The sequence below is a fragment of the Protopterus annectens genome, chromosome 6.part0 (assembly GCF_019279795.1).
Source record: "Protopterus annectens isolate FY-2018-M chromosome 6.part0, PAN1.0, whole genome shotgun sequence".
NCBI lineage: Eukaryota > Metazoa > Chordata > Ceratodontiformes > Protopteridae > Protopterus > Protopterus annectens.
Genome location: NC_056737.1, coordinates 473,564,351 through 473,584,910, shown reverse-complemented (window position 1 = coordinate 473,584,910; position 20,560 = coordinate 473,564,351). Strand labels below are relative to the sequence as shown.

The following is a 20,560-nucleotide window of genomic DNA, read 5'->3' as shown; positions in this document are numbered from 1 at the left end:
TTGTGTACATTATGGTACACCTTATCAATTTCATGTTCACTATACCCCCTATTAATGAAACCTGTTCTTAGCTTAGTTAACTCATTTCTATACACTTCCTCTTGACAACATAGGCGATAAAATAAGTATTAAAAAGTTATTATTCCCACCTTTTATGTACAACACCTTTTTGTTAAATGTTTTGTTCCACCTTTTGTGTTACATGCCTACACTGTTTAGCAGGTTGAACTTTTATATGGTTGTTTCTTGTCTTATACATAAGAGCCTGTGTCACATCTTGTAAAACGTTTGTTTTATTAAAAGCCCTCCAACAGAAAAAACAAGCACACCCCAATACCCCCTAAAAACTATTAACTTAATGCTAACACACAACACTATGTACACCTTCAAATATTTCAGTTTAACCCTCCTAATAGGAACAAAAGTCCCAAACTGACAGCTACACTCACAGACTTGAGTTAATCTAAAATAAAAGGTCATCCATGCTAAGACACATGGTGCAGCCTGTGCTTCTTCTAAGTGCTGATTGGTTTTGTCTTGTGTTTATAGATCTCCCAGCTAGGAAAACCCCTGAATGTTTTCAGAGAACATTAACTACCTTGGGAAAGCCCCTGAATGCTTTCAGAAAATATTATCTCCTAGCCAGTTTCTCTTTTCTTTTTTCCCCTTAGCCAATCACTTTCCACCAGACTGTAGCCAGTTTCTTTTTATCAGATTGTCTCCATGGCGACATCAGAACCAGTCAGCCATTTCTCTTTATTGGATTGTTTCCATGGAAACATGACCGGCCAGCTGCAGAATTGTTACTGAATGTACATGTATTTGCTAGAAAAAAGGCTGATTCATTTACTTGCTCTCTCTTAAAACATCTTGCTAAATAAGTCTAAGGTCTTTAATCTAGTCATTTCCCCATGCAAGAATGAGAAAAAGCACATTTGATTGTTGATCATATAAATCAAGTAAGGTGTTGAATAAACATGCATTTGTCAAAAATGGTTATTATGATGAACCTCGGTATAAAAGGGTGCAGTTCCAAGCTTTTATGACAGAATGCACACTAAGGATTTGGGGGGGTTCATATGTTTTATTGCCCTTGATGACTTAAGACTTCTGTTAACTTCCGAGAAGCTCTGAGGACCATACTTGAATAAGAACTAAGACATGTCAGTGATCCAGAAGGATGTTTCTGAGTGCACTACATTGGAGAATGTGAAGGCAGCAAAAGTATCTGCTTTAAAAAGATTTAAAGTAGTTAACAGGTTTGTAAGTTAAGAGAACTTTCCTGCTTTGGCACATGCATGGCTGGGCAAAGAATAAAAAGCAATGCTTAGCACATCATAGTAGGTTGGATGGAAGGTGGGCATATGCGAATAGAAACTGAACTTTTCCACTTGTGTCATATGTGTAAGGTGATGTTACTTTGATAATCATTTCTAAGGAATTATATAAATGAAAAATCCTTACAGTTCTATTGTCTTGGAAATGGCTTGATGAAATGTTAGTTTTTGTAGAGCTTGTGTTTATTGTACCATGTTGGGACGTACTATTGATTTGTACACAAAGTTGTTGAAATTAGGTTAGTGCTATATGACTTAGTTGTTAGCAGATGAAGATTCTAGACACCTGGATGAAAAGCTGAACTGTATGCAAGTGTCAGGTGATGTTATCCAGTAATTCCTAAGGTAAATTGCATTTATGTAAATTAAAAATTCTTATAGTTCTGTTAAGTGGGAAGTTGGGTCATCTGCTTATCAGTTTTGTGCAGAGCTTCCATGATTGTTGCACTTCTTGTGGTAGATGTGTACTGATTAGTATTCAGAATTGTCACTAATGGAAATAGTGCACTGTCATTGTTATTAAGATATGATGATTCCAGACAATAGATTTGGAAGAGAAGGGAGGTAGTCTGTAGATGTTCATTGTGTTACACTGCTGCAGTCATTACACTTGGGTTATCCTGCCATCAGGCGGTCCCGCAGTCTGCCAGAGTTCCAAAGTCTTGGTCCGGCGTCGGTTGCTGTCGCTTCTTCCCTGACGTCAGTGCGCCAGGGGTATATAAGATGCATCCGACATTTTCTTCAGTCTTTCTTGCCGCGTGGTGCCCGAAGCAAAAGTAGTTTGTAAGTGCCGGTCAGCCGACTCCTGAGATTTTCAAAAGTCAAATTTCAGATCCAAAGTCTTCAATAAAGCTAAGTACCCCGTTGGGGAAACTTTTTTCTTGCCTCAGACCGATGTCAGAAAAAGTTAATAATTGTATTTCTTGTAGGAAGCAAATACCTCATAAGGACTTCCACTCTTACTGTATTCCATGCCTAGGCCCTGATCACGACGCCACTAGTTGTTGGTTTTGTGCTAGATTTAACAAACGCACTATAAAACGACGTTTCAATTTTGCTTTGCACTACTTTGGCTGAAGGTTCAATTATACAATGCCGTCGGAACAACCGACGACCACAATTCTTAAAAAAACGCAAAGACAAAGCTAAATACAGGCATCCGAGGTCCAAAACCGACGACGAAGCCTCTTCTAGGCCAGTTGCCGGTTCGCCGGTTCTCAGTGAGGTGCTTTCGCAGCCCCTGACAGCCGCTACCTCAGAGCCACAGGCCACCTCTGACTCCCACGTGGAGACAACTAGGCCTCTGGAAACTCAAGGTATTGGGCCTACGGAAACTAATCCCTCAGATGGGTCCGGAGCTGCTGAGCAGGCATCGACTTCTGAGGGTGTGTTCAGACCTTCACAACTTACCATTAAAGCAACAGCCAAGACAAATAAGCAAGTACAGCATTCTCCTGGACAGTCCTCCATGCCTAAGAAACAGATGCTCAAAATGGCCGAAGACCTCATTACTCTAATCAGGGGTTCCCATCCCCCTCCTGAGAAAAGGCCTAGGCAGGATACAGACTATGACTCCTCTGATCAGGTTTCCATTTCCTCTGATTCCTCTTCAGACCAGGGATACTCTCTACCCCCTATGAGGACTCTGATGCTGAAGAATCTATCCCTTCAGCCTCGCCTCCTGAGGATTACTCTTTTGGGGAAACTTTACATACCATGAGGGAGCACTTCCATTGGGAAAGTCAGGAATATTTAGAATCCAAGAAAAAGCTCAGGGACTTCTTTTATTGCCTCAACACAGGTCCCTGGCTATTCTGCCTGTGTTAGATATTGTGGATGATGTGTTCTCTGAATCCAGCTTATCTCCTGATTCTTTGCCCCCTGCACCAGACAAGCCAGATAGGTATTACAGAGTCCCTGACTCTCACAAGTTTCTTTATAAAAACCCTTCTGCTGTCCCAGAAACCATTTCCCAGGGTCCCAAAGGGGTTAAGGCTTCCATTGCAAAAAATCCAGTCCCCTCTGACAGAGATTCTAGAGCATTGGATAGATGGGGGAAGAAAGTTTACACTTCTGCAACTTTAGCAGTAAGGGCTTTAAATTGCCAGTTTCACATGCTTAAGTACCAACAATATTTAATGGCTCAGTTAAAACAGAAAATGCTTGCAAGCTCAGAAGCTCCTGACTGTAAAGAAATGCAGGATTTATTGCATGCAGTGGAACAGGTGGGAAAACATACTCTGCAATGTGGTTTTGATTCTTTAGAGGCCTCTTGTAGAGCTGCAGTTACAGGTTCTGTGATACGAAGACATGCTTGGTTAAAATAACAGAGTTTACCTGATCATGTTAAGGTAAAATTATTGGATGCTGCTTTACAGCATGATACCTTGTTTGGTGTTAAAGCAGAAGAGGTGTTAAAGAAAATGGAGGATAAAGCTAAATCTATGCAAACAGTCAAAGATTTCTTACAGGTACAGTCACCTCGATTTAGCAGAAATTGGCCTACAAAGAATTGGTCCTTTCCAGTGTCAGACAGGCCACAGAGAGGCAGATACAGACGCCCAAGAGGCAGATCTCAGCCCCAAGGCTCTAACAGACAACGACAGTGGGGTACCTCAACCCCAAAAGGAGGTGAGGACAAGTCTCAACCTTACAGGAAACAGTCCCAATGACTTCCCCCTTCATATGCCAAGTACTTCCCTTTTGGCAGCCCCCTTAGGGGGAAAACTAGCACTTTTTTCTCAAAACTGGCAAACAATCACCCAAGACAAATGGGTTCTGAATATTGTGTCTCAAGGTTACAGGTTCTACTTTCACACTTTACCAAGGCTAAAAGGAATGCCAAACCTGCCACAAAATCAATGGGCAGAGGCTCAAAAACAAATTTCAGCCCTCATGGACATGAAAGCTATTCAAAAAGTACCACAGCAGGAACAAGGACAAGGATTTTACTCAAGACTCTTCCTGGTCCCCAGAAAGGACAAAGCCTGGAGACCCATACTAGACCTTTCAACTCTAAATACTTACCTGGACATTACGAAATTCAAGATCTTGACACTACAGCAGCTTCTCCCCATGCTGGGCAAGAAGGCTTGGCTGGTTACTTTGGACCTCAAAGAGGCATACCTGCATGTCCGTATCAAACAAGATTGCAGAAGATACCTCAGATTCAAAGCTGGTACAATGCACTACCAATTCTCTGCACTGCCCTTTGGCTTATCTACTGCGCTCAGGGTCTTTACAAAGTGCCTGGCACCAGTAATTGCATTTTGCAGACAAAAAGGAATTCAAATGTATCCATACCTGGACGACTGCCTCATTCAAGCAGAGAGAAAGGACATTCTTCTAAAGCATCTGGCATTTATAAAAAGGTTGCTAATTTTTCTAGGGTACACAGTAAACGAAAAGAAGTCAAAACTAGTGCCCTCACAACAGATAATATTCCTGGGTGCCAGCTTAAATACAACCGCCCAGATGGCTTATCTCATGCCAGACAAACAAGGACAACTGACTCAATATTTTCAATTACTGGCAAAAAAGTCCCATCTCCCTGCAAGAAAAATTCTGCAGGCCCTGGGATTCATGGCATCCTGCATACTACTAATTCCATATGCCAGACTGCATATGAGGAAATTACAGTGGTACCTAAAAAGTGTTTGGACTCAACACTCTCACGGTTTAGAAGCAGTAATACCAATAATTCCCTGCCTACAACAGGAGTTTCGATGGTGGGCACAGGCATGTCACCTCAACAAGGGTTAGCCTTTCACTCCACCCACAGCCAGGCAAACTCCAACAACAGATGCTTCTGATTACGCCTGGGGAGCACACATGGCAGGGAAATGTATTCAGGGCAAGTGGACCACAGACCAAATGCATCTACACATCAATCAAAAAGAGATGTTGGCTGTTCAAAATGCCCTAACAGCTTTCAAGGACCTTCTGCATCCAGGACAATTATTATTAAAGACAGACAACACCACAGTAATGTGGTATATAAACAAGCAAGGGGGCACTCATTCTTATCCCCTATGCAGGCAAGCCATGACCTTGTGGAACACAGCTCTAACTTATCAAGTTCATCTGCAAGCACAATTCCTGCCAGGAAAGAAAAATACTCTGGCAGACAATCTAAGCAGAAATATCATGGACCCTCACGAATGGAAATTGAATCCACAAATCTTCAGCATGGTAACGCAAAAATGGGGATGCCCAGAAATAGATCTTTTTGCCTCCCCACTGAATTGCCAACTACAAACATTCTGCACAAGGACTTACCACACACAAGCATGGAAAGTGGATGCTCTTTCGTTCAGCTGGAAAAGCCTAAAAGTTTATGCCTTCCCACCACTGCCTCTCCTTTCAAAGGTATTCCAAAAAGCCAGACAAGAAAAACCACAGATGATCCTGATTGCTCCAGACTGGCCACGCCAGCACTGGTACCCAATCTTAAAGAACTTAGCTCAAGGCCCACCATGGATTTTGCCACAAATTTCACACCTTCTGACTCAGCAAAACAATCAGATCCTGCACGGTCAGCTCAAAACCCTAAACCCTTCTCAGTATGGAGAACATCGATGTCTGTGCTGTGACAGAAACCTGGTTCAAGGCTCCTGAGAGTACCCCAGCACTATCAGGTTTTACCTCATATCATGCGTTCCGGCCCCAAAATCCGGACAATACCAAGAAAGGAGGGGGGGTATCCATATTCATCAAGGACACCCACACCTCAAGATTGGTGGCAATGCACGATGCATCGGAGACCATCCAGGTGCAATTAACCATAGGCAAGACTGCTCTGCAATTTGTAGCATGTTACAGGCCACCCTCGCAAACTCAGGAACCTCACATGGCTTTCCTGAAAACACTGGAGGGGATAAATGTATCTCCGAACACCATCATACTAGGTGACTTCAATTACCCTAATATAGACTGGGAACACTACTCAAGCCCAAACACTCTATCCCAAAAGTTCCTGGAATTCATAAACTCAAATGCCATGGAACAACTAGTCACCATCCCCACAAGAGGAGAAAACATACTTGATCTCATCATCACGAACATGGGAGCACAATGTTCAACACCGGAAGTATACCCCTCACTGGTGAGATCAGATCACAAACTAATCTCGCTGGAGGTCCTCATCCCGCCCCCACCTGAAATAAAAAAGACCACAGTAAAGAACTTCTCGAAAGCCGACTTCACACTTCTAAAGACTAGTGTGGTCTCCTTTAAGGCCCCCGAGCCGGTGGTAAACATTACTCAAGCCGCTGAATCACTTACAAACGTCTTCTACCACGACCTGCAGGGCTGCATGGATCAGGCAATCCCAAGCAAAACAAAGACTCTTTGTACCAAAGGCAAGCGTCCAGTCTGGTGGACCCCAGCCATAAACAAACTCTACAACAAAAGGAGGAAGCTACTACAAGATAGAGCAAAATCCTTAAAAGGTAAGACACCGCTAATCACTATAAGTAAAAAGCTAAGAGCTCTCATTAAATCGTCCAAAGCAAACTTTGAGAGAAAAATAGCTAAGGACTCAAAAGACAATCATAAGGCATTCTTTAGCTATGTTAGAAACCTGGGAGGAAACACCCAGATATGCTCAGAATTAGTTCAAAATGATGTGAAGATTACTGATCCTACAGACATTGCCAACATACTGGCTGACAGGTTCAGTGCAAACTTCTCCCCCCCCCAAAAGGAGAGATATCTATACCAAATGATTGTAGCCCCCCAAATATCTCTAACGCCCAGGTGAGAACTGCTCTCTCCAAGGCAAAAAACACAGCATCCATGGGACCTGATGGTGTCCCCGGCTGTGTGCTCCACGAACTCAACGAGGAATTAAACCCGCAGTTAGGACAGCTGTTTAATCTTAGTCTCACCTCGGATACGCACCCAGGAGTGGCGCTGCGACTGTGGTCCCACTTCACAAAGGAGGTGCCTCCACCGACCCTGGAAATTACCGTCCCATTAGCTTGACAAGCCTTATCTGCAAAGCCATGGAGAGGATCATAATGGATCTCATAAATAAAGACATAGGAATTTGCAGACTTTGGATCCAACCCAGTTTGGCTTTGTCAAAGGCAGATCATGCCTTTTAAACTTGGTTGACTTTTGAAACAGTCACCAAGGCCATTGATGAGGAAAGGCAGTCCATACAGCCTACCTCGACCTGGCGAAGGCCTTGATACAATACCCCACTCAGGTATCATTGAAAAACTCATCAGCTTAAATGTAAACCCATACATCACAAGATGGGTTGCAAACTGGCTGAGTGACAGAACCCACAGGGTCAGAGTTGCTGGCGCCATGTCAGACTCAAAGCCTGTCACAAGTGGTGTCCCACAGGGCTCAGTCCTGGGCCCACTCTTGTTTGGCATCTACTTTTCTGAAGTACAAGCAAACACAGGAGGGTTATGGCTGACAAAGTTTGCAGATGACTGCAAACTGGGCCGTGGAAAACACATCTGACACAGATATCCTTCAGAAGGGTCTCACAGAAACGGATAACTGGTGCCAGAGCCATGGCCTAAAGTTAAATGCCAAGAAATGCATAGTCATACCCTTGCGAAAAACAAGGTTACCCCTAGCTACCATATAGGTGGCAATCCACTGAGCACAGAAGAAGTTATCAGGGACCTGGGGACCCAGGTTGACAGTAGCCTTTCATTCGACACTCATATTGCTAAAGTAGTTAGGAAGACCTTCTACATTGCCCACCTTATCATGAAGGGATTCACATCTAGATCAAGAGAGGTCATAGTCTCCCTATACTCATCACTCATCAGACCAATGATTGAGTACAATGCCCCATTCAGAATGTATCTGACCCGACACTTGCAGCAGCTGGAGAGGCCACAAAAGTTCCTCACCAAAAGGATAAAGGGTCTCAAAAATCTGTCTTATGCTGCCCGACTGAAAAAACTCCAGCTCTATTCAGTTGCTTACCGCTTGCTCAGAGGTGACCTGTGCCTGACATACAAGGCCATGTCAAACCCAGATTTGATGAACATGCTTCACCTCAAAAAATCTAGATCCCTCAGAGCCACAAGGCGGAGACTTAAACTTGACACGGTTATTAATAGGACGTGCTGGAGGGATAGATTCATCACCCAAAGACTCCCTATGCTGTGGAACAAAATCCCGGTATATGTGAGGCAGAGCACCTCACTGGCCTTGTTCAAGAGGAATCTTGACCAATGGATGGGAGATCGCAGATATACCCCAGGGATTACCTCAGTGTCACTGCTCGACAGAGGCACAGCAAAATAATGGGCATAGTTTCTCCAAACTAAAGGGGTGGCGTAAGCCACAAAACTATGAGCTAGGCTTGTAAATGCCCTCGGGCAGATAGCCTAGTATGAACCTATGAACCTGGCTGCATGGCGGATTCATTAGTCAAACAGGCAACACCTCTCTCTAAAGCTGTTATGGATGTCATTTTGGAGGCCAGGAGGCCTAGCACCAGGAAATCTTACTCAGAAAAGTGGAAGAGATTCTGTGCCTGGAGCCAGGCTCAAAGCCTTGACCCTCTTGTCCCAAACATTCCCCAGATTTTACAATACTTAACTGAGATGCTGGACAAAGGCCTATCCTTCTCATCAATTAAGATCCACGCCTCTGCCATTTCAGCACATTACAACACGGATCCTCCTTTATTCTCTCATCCCTTGCTAAAGCAGTACCTCAGAGGGGCTAAAAACATAAGACCTCCCCGGAGAACACCAACACCAACTTGGGACCTCAATTTTGTTTTGGAAAAACTGATCTTGCCACCTTTTGAGCCAGCCAATACAGCCAATCTAAAATTTTTATCATAGAAAACAGCTCTGCTCCTGGCAGTAACTTCAGCACGAAGAGTCTCAGAGCTACAGGCATTAATGGCAGTGGAACCTTTTATAATTTTTCATCAGGACAGGGTTTCTTTAAGGACAAACCCTACCTTTATACCAAAGGTGGTATCTAGTGTGGCTCTAAGCCAAACCATCCATTTGCCAACTTTTTATCCAAACCCCCAGAATAAAGGGGAGAAACCTCTGCACTCTTTGGACATACACAGGCAGCTAAGCTTCTACTTGGACAAAACAAAAGCTTTCAGGAAAACTGAGCAATTGTTTGTAGCATATGCTGCAGGATCACAGGGCAAGGCTGTCTCAAAGCAGACTATTTCCAAATGGATAGGACACTGTATTTGTTACTGCTACACACAGCATGGAAAATCAGTCCCTAAGAACATTAGGCCACATTCTACCAGAGCAACAGCCACTTCAACAGCCTTTCTCAGAGGAGTACCAACCAAGGAAATTTTGGAGGCTGCAACTTTGAGTTCAGTGCACACCTTTACCAAGCATTACCACTTGTCTCTTTACTCTAAATCCAGAGCAGGATTTGCCACTGCAGTTCTGCAGGGCCTCATAGCCAATCCCAACTCTTTATAGACCAGCCACCCAACTTTAGCTTTGGGATTCTACCCAAGTGTAATGACTGCAGCAGTGTAACATGGTGAACATAGTACAGTTTTTACCTACCATAAATGCAGATGTTCGAGTGTTCACACTGCTGCAGTCCAGGTTACCCTCCCTCCATCCCCTCTGTCCTAGCAGGACTTATCTATACCTTTCTATCCTATACAACCTTTGTGGTGTATTTGCTGGTAACTGAAGGTATTGTTTTTATTTTTTATATATCTTTGTTAGCAATATATATTGCCTACCTACTTCGGGGCACCTGACATCTGGGGCAAGAAAAACTGAAGAAAATGGCATCAGATGCATCTTATATACCCCTGGCACACTGACGTCAGGGAAGAAGCGACAACAACCGATACCGGACCAAGACTTTGGAACTCTGGCCAACTGCGGGACCGCCTGATGACAGGATAACCCAAGTGTAATGACTGCAGCAGTGTGAACACTCGAACATCTACATTTATGGTAGGTACAAAACTGTACTTTTCCTTTTTGAGTCATATTTGGACCTTCAGACACTTGTCTTTAATAAAAGATGAAGATTGTATATTTAATTACAACCAGTTTTGTGGTGTAGAAGGATAAACCCTTTATGTTGCCCACTACCTAAACAGTTTGGTTACCTATAGGAGCTGGCTTTTGGAGGTGTGGTGGGAGTGAGTGGCCATTTCTGACTCACTCATCCAAGGAGGCAGCTCTGTCTTGCTAAAAGGGTGACACTAGCAGCAGGAGCACTAGGTGTTACTCAGTGAAGTTTGGACTAGCTGAACCCACACTGTGTGTAAGCGGAGGGGGATTCGTCATGCAGAAACACATTTCACCTTGGGGACAGCAATAGTGGAGAGCGAGGCATATATCCCAGAGACTACCTCGTATATGGAACAGGCTCCCTGTCCATGTGAAGCAGAGTTCCTCCCTAACCCAATTCAAGTGCAACTTGGGCAATTGGATGGGAAACCTGAAATTCATCCCCAGTTTGGCACCTGTGTCTCTAATGCAAACAGGTAACCTGTAAATGGTTCATCTCCCAGACCCATGCTTACACTTGTCAAGGGTATCAGAACTTGTCTGAGATTTGGGATGCACGGCTAGGCTTAAAAAGGCCCTTGTGGTCGTTAGCCTAGTAAACACCTGTTAACCTGTCAAACCTAGTGGGTTTTTTTTTTTTTTTTTTGGTTATCTATGTATAATTATAAATATACAGATTTGTCTACAGGACTGATGTGACTTTTTTGTCAAATGTTTATTTCTGTTTTTCTGTGTGAATGGCTATTGTTACTTTGTGTTCCTCTGTAAATAGTTAACAGTTGTGAGCTGTTTAATGTTAGTTATTTTCTTTTGTTTGTCAGAAGAAGTATTCATAATTTTATTCAGCCTAATTTTGGTAAAAGAAATATTTTTCAGATGGAAGTTCATTTTTCTTGTAATTACACTTGGTGTTGCTTGGGAAAGGGTTTTTATTGAGTAATTTCGATGTAGATACATGGTCAGTTTTATTACATGGATTATAACTGGGTTAACCAATCCAGCTAAGAAGAACAGAGTATTGTACTATTTGAGAAAGCTTGGACCTATGGTTGTGGCTGTGTGAGAGATCACATTGATATGTAGGATCATGGTGCTGCGGTAGCATTGTCGCCTCACAGTAAGATGTCCTGTTCGATTCTTAGCTAAAGCGTCTTCTGTGTGGAGACATGCGTGAATGGGCGTACCTTCGTTGAAGGTTGTGCGTCAGGGCTGGCAACTCGGTACGTAAAATCTACTGCCAATCATTAGCAGACCGGAGTTCCGCTGTGGCGACCCCTAACTGGGAAAAGCCGAACGATACAACAACAACAACATCATGATACTTTGGTCAATGGATGTTGCTCTTGGGAGGTCAACTCCGTCTTATCAGAGGGCAAAGCACAGAGTCGTGATGTTGTTGGTATCCAATCACTGCCTTTTAATTTTGGATGATATATTAACAGATGGGCAAGATTGTTATATTGGACTGAAAGTACTATATTGGTGCCACTTTATTTTATATAGTGTTTATTTACTTTTGTGTACTTCACAGGAAAGTTTTGGAGGATAGTGAGGGAAATCATTGCTTTTCAACAACGTTTTAACTTTGTACTTAATGTACTGGAGCACAGTAACAGCTAATTCAGAGGTAATTGGTGGATTCAAGACATACTGAGTACCACAGTTTGGGAAATGCGTAGATACTTGTTAAAGTGATGGGTCTTATTACTGTTTCTGTTATCAAATCTTAGGCTGCACAACACATGATTCATTGTACTAGGTATAAATTGAGATCCCAACTTCATAACTTGTATATAAGTGCAGAACAAGTATATATAGTAAAAGTTGTGAAAATTTATTTTATAGTAATTTCTGATCAAGCAGCATTAGAATGTGTATTACATACAAAGATGTCTTCCTGTCCGGAAAGATCAATGTTCTGTCTTAGATAAGAGACTTTGATTTGCTGATATAAAATCTCAGAGAGTAGTAGATAGTTGAAGTGGATCAGAGCCAAAATAATTTGATGGATGAATGGGATCTGTTTGAGGAAAGTGAAACTTTCAAAGTAGCGAATCATATAAATAGGATAGAGAACCAAAGTGCAAGAAGATTTGAAAAGCAAAAAAAAAAAAACCTTTATATTTCTTCCTGCAGTATTGAATCAAAATCATAAAGGGAGCAACAAGAGACTAAAACTTTAAGACAAGAAAAACAAGTTTATGCTGGAATAACGGAAGGACTGATATTTTTATATATGCTAAGTGATTATGTAAAAACTCTAGCAGTCAGGTTGAGACGACAGAGGTCACATTGAATGCTTTTTGGTTTAAGAAGGTAGTTCGATCTAATTTTAGTTGAGATTGAGTGGTAATATCAGGGATATCTTTGACTACAGTCAGCAGTTACATAGGACCAGAATGTAATGGCCAAGTATGAGAATGAGATTCAGGAATATTTAAAACAGTTGCCAAAAATTACCAAGGAGCAATTGGTAGCAACTGTGAGCCCAGTAACATGGGAATAGTTAGTGGACATATTACGAAGGTTATCAAGGAGCAAAACTCCAGGTAGTGATTTCTTGTCACTTAGTATTGTTTGTTTTGCATTCACAGCACATAAAGAAATGCAGTTGATATATCTTGGAGGAGGACGATTTATAAACCTTTTTAAAGTAGTTAGTTACAGACCTGATGCAGGCGTACATCTGTTAAAACCTGAGGAGGAAAATTATTTGCAGGTGATCATTATGCCTAAACTCAGTCTTGTATAGCACAGTTTTTTTTTTATATTTGAATGTTTTGTTGTCTTGGTGAAAGGCAAAAACAAGAGACCATAGCTGTAGAGCTAAGGAAAACAGATTAATGGAGAATGTGTGAGATGGTAGGTAAGATGGGAAGGAGACTAAAGCTGTGTTTTGAAGAAAAACTGAAGGCAATGATTCTAGATACCAAGATTTGGAGAAGAGAATGTATGGGGGGGGCATTATTTGAGTGTGCTGATTTGTCTGATGCTAGAGTAGAAGAGGAGAAAAGCAGTGGGATAAAATGACAGAAAGGGTTTCAATAGCAGCTGGGTGGCTTAAATTGTAGTGTAACATTTCACCCTTATGTGTAAGAGTAGTAAGACCTTTGAATGATTTGCTAAAGAATGAGATGGAGGGGAAGGAGAGGTATTCATAACAGCTTGAGACAGGTAGAAAATGGTGGGAGATGAGCAAGATCAGTTGTATATGGAGTAGCTATCACAACTGGTGGGACTCATTAGTCAATAAGTTGTGTCCATCAGCTTACCTATATGTTTGCATCAGTTTACAGTCAAAAGGTCGACGTTGACATGTCTGACAGCCACCTCCTCGACCATGGTAGGAGCGACAGTCGAAATGTCGACGTTCATGTGGACATCCACTCAGAAGGACGTACACAGGGCAGGGATTCACAGCATTGCTATGAATGGGGGATTTAGAAACTATGGTCGACAGAATTTGTCGACATTATTGCGTCGACCGTACAACCTACTTAATATGTATGAGCCGATGTTATTTGTCGTGGAAATTACCGTTCGCTTAAGTGATTTTCGTGCTTTTGATATTAAACCGTTTGTATCGAACCACTATTTAAATGAGTTCTACTCATTTCATTAGGCAGTCCATAAAGCTGTTTAACCAAACTTAAAAATAATGGCTTTTAGTACTTTTTATTTGCTTTAGCTGTCATAATTAATGTTACTGATTTGAAGATTTCACCCCCTACTTCTCTTTTGCATCCATGAAGAAATGAGCCCTATGGCTCTTCCATCTGCACCCAGTCGGCAGCTACGTTCCATGCTTGCATGAGCTAGGGATTCCCAGGTGAGTGAGAGCCCTATGGCCCATTCGTTCCTATTCAAGAATTGGCCATGAGTTCATCAGCTTGAAGCAAGGTGGAACAGCTTTGTTGGTCTTGCAGAGGAGGGCGACTTACCCTCCCCCCAGTGGAGCACATCCCCTACTTCTGCTCTTCCAAGCTCCACTATAGCTGTATTCTAAGGGTTTACTCTGCTTACAGAATGACTTTCTCATGGCAATGTGGGCTCACTAAAGACAAGCTTCACAGGATAGATGCCTAGTCCTCTTACTATGTGTCACCCATGTGGCAAGCCAGAGCCACCTCCCTCACCTGCCAGCTCCTACAGGCTTGAGCTGCTATTTGAACTTGGGTGACCTACTACATAATCAGGGCTTTATTCCTTTGACCCTTAATGCCATGGGTCATCTCCCCTTTATTCTATTTGAGAAATTCAGATAGTTTGTAATGATAGATGTCTTTCTATTCTCATGTTGCAGTATTCCAAACCCTTGGATTATCCTCTGTTAGCTACCTAAACCTCCAGCCTGTATACAAAAGCTTCTAGTCACGACTAGGTATGTGGGATATCCGACGACGGCCGAGCGTGGGCCATAAAAGTGACATCTGCACGTACCTTTCCTCAGAACTTCTCTGCCACCAATCGAACGTCAGCTCTTCCTGCCGTCGGATCTTCTAATTTAAAGATAAGTACCCCGTAGGGTCTAGTTTTTTATTTCTCTTGAGTCACTGCATGGCTGTTTAGGTTCATATCATCCAGGAGAGGAAAGTGCAGGTGTGGACATCAGATCCCCCATAAGGATGCCCATGAGCTATGCCTTTTCTGCTTAGGGGCCTACACATGACCATCAAACTTGTGCAGTCTGTCAGGCCTTCATACGTAAGACATACAGCAGGTATCTGCATGCCTTTAATATTTACCTAGAAAGCCAACATATTAAATGTTTGGCACTGGTGATGGAGTGGGATTCTGGCCAGACCATAGAGTCACTTAAGAAGAAGGCCAAAGTTTCCAGGCCTGAAACTGCTGCTGCACCTCCTCCACCCAATGCCCCTCCTTTGGACGATGTTCGCTTGGAGGAATGTTTGGAATTTGCCAAAATAGGTATAGCAGGTACCAGGAGGCCGCAGAACCTAGGGTAGAAAGCGCGTCTGTGTAGGTCTTGCAGATGTCAGCCACCGCCAACGAGGGGGAACCGAGGCTCTATACGGCGTCCAGACAGGCTCTTTCACTGCTTCCAGGGAAACAGAATCTAAGCCTGCCTTAGCCACTATGCCCTTTAGGACTTCCCTGGAAAAGAAGCAAAGACTAAACATGCTTCCCCTCTTGCAGAAAGCCAACTGGACTGGCAGGCCTTTTCCTAGAGCCTAATTAATGCTTTCATGGCCCTAAGGCTGGCTAAGCCTGCTTCTTCACTGGCTCCATCACCTCTCCTTAGTCCCAGGCGTCAGGTTGATTACACTGTCCAACCTGAAGCAGAGGATTCCTCAGGCTCCTCACCGAAGGATTCTCTTTCCTATGTGTTCCAGATGCCCTCCCCTCTTGGGTATGCTTCCCCAGAGGAGGACTCTGCTGAGACAGGCTCCCCAGGAGAGGACCTCACCTTTGGTGATACCATCTCAAAAATGAGAGAGTATTTTAAGTGGGATTCCTCTGAAATGTGAGAGGTCCAAAAACGATACTATGAAAAAAAAAAAAAAAATACAAATGCTGTTTTAAGTTTATTATGTACCTCAGTCATGGTCTACTGTAAGAATTTTAATCTCTAACATACTGTGTATGAATGCTATATGTATGCTGTATTTTCTTTTCTCTCTCTCTCTCTCATGTACTATATTGTATCGTGGAGCTTTTCTCCCCGGGCCTCCACTGAAAATGGACCTGTGTCCAGTCGGACTTTCCCAGTAAACAAATGTAAAATAAATAAAATATGAGCTCTTGCAGATGGACAGTTCTGCTCCTTCTGCCATTCCACCAGTTTTATCAGCCTTCTTGGATGCTTTCAGTGCAGCCTCTGTGAATCCAGATTACCAACCACCTGCCCTTCAAGGGCCTGACAGATTCTATAAAGTCCCTGAAGGGACTAAATTCCTAATTAAATGCCCTACTGCAGTCCCTGCCACTGTCTCAGTCTCTGCAGATAAACCATCCAGACTGCTTCCCTCCACCTCTGTCCTTCCCACAGACAAGAACAAGTCTATGAAGCAAATTGGCAACAAAGTTTACACTTCTGCTACCTTGGCCTTTAGGACAGTAAATTACCAGACACACATGTCTAAGTAAGCCCTGGCTCCTTTGGCTTAGGTCACTAAGCTTTTGACAGACCTCCCTGAGCCATATCTAGCTTCATCTCATTGTCTTCTTAAGTCAGTAGACATTCAATTAATATGCAGCTATAATGCTGCAGAAGGCTCTGCCAAATCTGCAGCTTCTGTCTCAGTCCTTAGAAAATACTCTTGGTTAAGACTGCAGCCCTTATCTGATGATGTTAGGGCCAAACTCCTGGACAATTCTGCCCTTTTTGGGGCTAAAGTGGCTGAGATATTCAAGACCCTTCAACAAAAGGGGAAGAAACTCCAGGACCTCAAACACTTGTTTGTCTCCCTTATCCCCAAATTTCATAGGAACTACCCCACCAAAACCCAGTTCATTAGAAAACACTCTGATCCAACCACCCCCTCATTCTAAGAGCAGAAAGAGTACTAGGAAGCAGCAGACGCCTTCCAAGCCTGCTCAGACTCCTGCCCAGAAACCTCAGTTTCAAGAAAGGGCAGGTAGTCTGTGACTACCTGCCTTTACTGTCCACACTCCCAAACTCCATTCCTCTGACCCTAATGTTCTCTCTCTGTCTTCCAGTTTGGTGAAGTATTACCTTAGACAAGTGGGTATTGTCCATTATAGAAAAGGGTTATTTCATGACCTGGATCATTTTGCCTTCTTGGAGAGGCATCCCACAGCCACCCAAAGGCCAGTTCCCCCTGTTTCAGCCAGTCATAGCCACCCTCCTTTCTCAAGGAACCATACAACCTGTTCCCCTGGCAGAATAGGGAAAAGGCTTTTACTCCAGACTCTTCCGAATACCAAGGAAGGATGGACCATGGAGACCTATCCTCAATCTCTCCCACCTCAACCTTTTATTACAAGTACCCACCTTCCATATGCTTACTCTACAGACCATCTTTCCCTTGGTAATGCCTCAGAGATTTCTAGCCACTTTGGACATTAAGGATGCCTACCTACACATCCCAATAAAGCTCAACTATGGGAAATACTTATGTTTTCATTCCCTCCCTCCTAACCCCCTTTTCAATTAAAACTATCCCTTGGATGACGCAGGACTTGTACATTTATCATGGGACTGGAGTCCAGCTGGGGCATTCAGTTCGGAGGGAAGGTACGTGTGGACATCACTGTTATGGCCCATGTTGACGTCCCAAGTACCTGGCAGTGACTAGAAGCTTTTGTATACTGGCCACATGTTCAGGTAGCTAGCAGAGGATATTTTATGACCCGGATCATCCCGCCTTCTTGGAATACTGCAACATGGAAGAGAAGGACATTTATGATTATGGTAAGATTTTACGCAACTATTCTATCCTCTAACTCGTGTATTAATTGAATTTACATTAAAGGTTGTTATGGGCATTTTAATACGGTTTTATCACAGAATCTTAACCTGCAGATTTCTCTGAACATATTAAAGTACATTTACTATTTGGCTAAAATAAGTTTGCATGTGGTTTACTTTCAAGACCTCAAAATGTCAAAAGTTTGAGTGCTTGAAATACCAGGCAAAATAGCTTAGCTCGAACTTTTGTGTAGCTTTTACTGAATAGTTTGCCTGTGTGACCTTTTTACTCTTTGATTTGGATGTTGTTTAGGATATTTTGTAGGTACTTTAATATTTATGGATGTCAGACTTGGCCTTAAGTTCTGTGTTTCTAACATATAGACAAACGATCCAGTTATGCTGTACTGATGAGCTTAGAAAAGGGAACTGTAGCATGTCTAGATTTAGTGGGTTTTGGCTTTATTGGCCTGAATGCACCATTAAAGACTTAAAACTGAAAAGTAAAACAATGTGGACATTGAAAAGCCTTGTAGCTAAAACATTGGTATGTCCTTAAGGGAAAATTTGCAAATATCCCATGGGCCTGTGCTGCACTGCAGGAGGTTTAAGGTATTACAAAGTAAAGATTCTAGCTTAGCTGGGTCTGTCTTGGAGTTTTTACTGAATGTGTTTTCTGCGTGACCGTTTTACATTTTGGTTTGGCCGTAATATAAAAATAAATTTATATAAAATACACACATACATAGTGTGCGCAATAAAAAGAGAGTGATGGTAGGATGGCATCACTGCCACCAATGTGACCTCCAGATGGCAGGATGCCACCCATTGTGACATCAAGATGGGTGACATTAATGGGATTTGAATCCCAACACTGACAGCCAAGGGGGAAGTAATAGCAAGAAGATGTGTACAAGTCTTTTTCATTAACTTATTCACAGAATACAACCTGGTCCCAGGAACATAAAGGGAATATGCATTGCAGCCCTGAGTATGAATTTCTAACATCAAACCGCTGATTGAACTGCACACAGGTCACTTACAGAGCTGAGTCCTTGGATATCCACCCTCTGGCTATTGTCTTGCTACTGTCTCTGTGAACCAGTGTCTTTCAGTACCTTTTTGTCCTCGGCAATCTCCACCAAAAGTAATACGCGAACACACACACACACACACACACACACACACACACACACACACACACACACACACAAATAAATTCCTAGGGAAGTATGATAAAATTTAGTTTCCCAAGGTTTTCCTCCGGGCATGGTAGTACAGTCACCACTCTGGTTTTGAGCCAGAGATACTAAATTACCTGGGTGGCTGCTGTTAATCAAGCCAAATGTAAAGACACTAATTAATGTCTCTTTCATGGCTAAGAGCCTAAGCAGCCTAATGGGAGGCATAAGCCACACAGTTATTAACCAAAAGTGTAAATAATGCTTACCCTCTTCTTGGAGATAATATATAGTAATGGTCATCAGTTACAGGAGTTTAACAGTAAGTTAATGAACTTTAATTACTAATGAAGACTATGTAAGTACAGATTATTTCTCCTTGTGTGCCAACCTATTTAAAATAAATGGCAATAAAAATAGGCAGGATTTTTAAAGGAAACCTAAGCTCCAGATATTTATGTTCTGTGGCTATCATTTACTGCAGAAATACTGTACCTAATTATCATACGTTATAGAAATTATTAATACTCACAGATGAGTACACCACAAACAGTATAACGATAACTTCTTCAGGCTTAAGATAGTCCATAGCTATATACTGTATTTTCCCCTAGTCCTGAGTGTTCATCACATGATATCATCCTTCTGTTGCTTGCCTGGAGAAAACAAGTAGTTAAGCCATTTTTCTTTTCTTTTACTTGCCATAGAAATTGCCAGCACACATCCAAGCCTGCTTCCTTCCCTTGGCTCCACCCTGGTATGGCTTATTAATATGCAAGCCATTAAGTCCATCAGGGACTATAGCAATTACATCTAAAAAAAAAAAAAAAACAGATTCTGGATTTTTTTATTCACAGAAGATATTTCAAGTATAGAGATCAAACACATTTTAAATGATATTCCCTTTTGTTTAAAAAGACAAACATCACCCATTCCTAAGGCCCTGGGGCAAAAGCACAATCTTTGCAGATGAAAAGAGAGAAGAGAAAAAGAATAGATCACATTTAGCCCTGCTTCCTTCGGCTAGCCATTACCCCATCGTCATATTTTTTGTAGGGTGGCAGTCTTTAAGACAGGGTAAATACAATTGTCTTCAGTCCCAAATCTGGCCGTAATTATCATTGATCACTGTTGTTTAAAGCACTAATTATTTGGATTTTTGTTCTAACCTGTAATGGGGGACTTGCAGCATTAATAACAGGGGAAAAGAGGATGATCATGTAGCCCAAATGGTCCTTCTTTATGGTCAAAGCATTTGCTCCTGTATTTTTACACATTGTCCTTTGCTTGCTTATTTAATGTTCTTTATTCTACAGGAACTCGGTTGATGTTCTTCAGATGTTTGTAATATACATAAAGTTGTGCGTGGACAAATTTTATGAAGTTGATCTTGGAAAAAGAGTGATACACACATGAGGTATGATGTATTAAATATAAATACTGTATATTTGGTAGATATTTGCTTTCTAGCAATGATTTTGAGTTGTTTCATGTTCATTGCATGAATTTGGTAAAATACCTGTCTGTTTTCTTCTGTGTCAGTCACACATGCTTATGTGGCACTTCTTCTGTAGTCAGGTCTGTCCTAATCCTTGCTAAATTATTTTCTTAAAGTAGTAGTTTGCTTTGCTTTTGTTATTATCTGCA

The 20,560-nt window shown here is 42.3% G+C and overlaps 1 protein-coding gene across 1 annotated transcript in view; it reads left to right on the top strand.

The window, feature by feature from the left end:
- The window catches only part of INO80 (INO80 complex ATPase subunit), a 2,478,170-nt gene that overhangs the window by 419,953 nt on the left and 2,037,657 nt on the right, over positions 1 to 20,560 (top strand). The window contains exon 3 of the mRNA XM_044074204.1: positions 20,230 to 20,330. The gene's annotated coding sequence lies outside the window, so the exon portion shown is untranslated. The remainder of the gene's footprint in view (positions 1 to 20,229; positions 20,331 to 20,560) is intronic.